A 1,519-nucleotide genomic window follows, 5' to 3' on the forward strand; every position below is an offset into this window, starting at 1 on the left:
TGTTGGCAGGTGTTGGCAGCTTAGCTCAGGCTGGGAATTGAACCGGTGACCCTGTTGTTCAGAGCTTACTCTTCAGCGAGCTCTTAACCAACTGAGCCACTTGGCTGGCCCTGATATTAGTACTTTTATGAGTACCCTTTTTTTTCTTAGCCTGGCTGGAGTTTTAGTACTTTTACTGGTGTTTTCAAAGAATAAGCTTTGAGTTTCTTTTTTATTTTCTATTTATTTCCTGTTTTCAGTTTCATTGGTCTCTGCTCTAATTTTTATTATTTCTTTTCTTAAGCTTGCTTTAGGCTTACATTACCCTTCTTTCTCTAGATTCCTAAGATAGAAACTTAGATTATTAATTTTAGATCTTTCTTTTTTGTAATAAATGTATTCAATGCTATAAATTTCCCTCCAAACACTGCTATTGCTGCATCAAACAAATTTTGATAATTTTATTTTCACTTTCATATTGTTCAAAATATGTAAAATTTTTTCTTGAGAGTTCTTTGACGTATGTGTTATTTAGAAGTGTGTTGTTTGATCTCCAAATACTTTGGAATTTTCCAGTTATCTTTCTGTTATTGATTTATAGTTTAATTCCATTGTGGTCCGAGAACATATCTACACAGGAATAGGGTTATATCCTGACATTGTGCATTTTATGGTGTGGGGGCTCTGGGTTCTGTTATAGTCTCAAAATGTGTTCATTTTTTGTTTTATTAGGCAATTACCTTCAAACTCTGCTCTTGGATGGCAGCCGAAATCTCAGTTCTGTTTATTTCTTCCCCCTTAGTTGAAGTTGTTTCCGTGCATGCGTGGTTCAGGAATTAGCCAGAGATTGGAACCAAGTTCCTACACAGGATCTGGGGTTCTCCCTCCCTGGGTCTCTCCTTTCTGCCCCCACCCTCACCCTCATCCCCTTCACTTTCCCGTCAATGTGGTTGATGTGAATTTTGTCCTCTTCTTCTTCAGGCCAGAAAGATTGTCGGTTTTCTATCTGGGTTATGCTGATTATGGCCTGCTCTCAAGATCAAAACCATTTAAAAAATGGGTAACTTCCCCTATGCCATTCCCCTCTTCCAAGTGTTGACTCCCGCCCAAAGTCTACTTGTTTTTATTCACTCTCCAGTGTCTTGAGGTTTTGTAACTCTCTCTCTCTCTCTTCTTGTACTTTGTGTCAAGAGTTGTTATCTATGGGAGGGTCAATTCAGTAAGATCTTACTTGGTTATACTGGAAGAGAAGCCCCCCAAACCAAGGCATGGAGAAGGAACATCCCCAGCTCACGGCCACCCAGCTAGTGAATTGAAGGCCTGGCATTCAGACCCAGGCTTAACCAGCTCCAGCCTCTGTGTGTACTTCTTATTATACTGATCTGTTTTCTGTTTCTTATTCACCAACCACAAGTCCCAGAGCTTCTTATTGTTCAGGTGACAATGGTGGAGCCCTCCAGAATCTCTGAGTTTCCCTTTGCATAAAATTCATCCAAATTACGAAAGGGGTTTTATTTATTGCTTTTTTTTTTTTTTTTTG

Source organism: Hipposideros armiger, unplaced genomic scaffold (genome assembly GCF_001890085.2).
Source record: "Hipposideros armiger isolate ML-2016 unplaced genomic scaffold, ASM189008v1 scaffold_108, whole genome shotgun sequence".
In the NCBI taxonomy this organism is placed as follows: domain Eukaryota; kingdom Metazoa; phylum Chordata; class Mammalia; order Chiroptera; family Hipposideridae; genus Hipposideros; species Hipposideros armiger.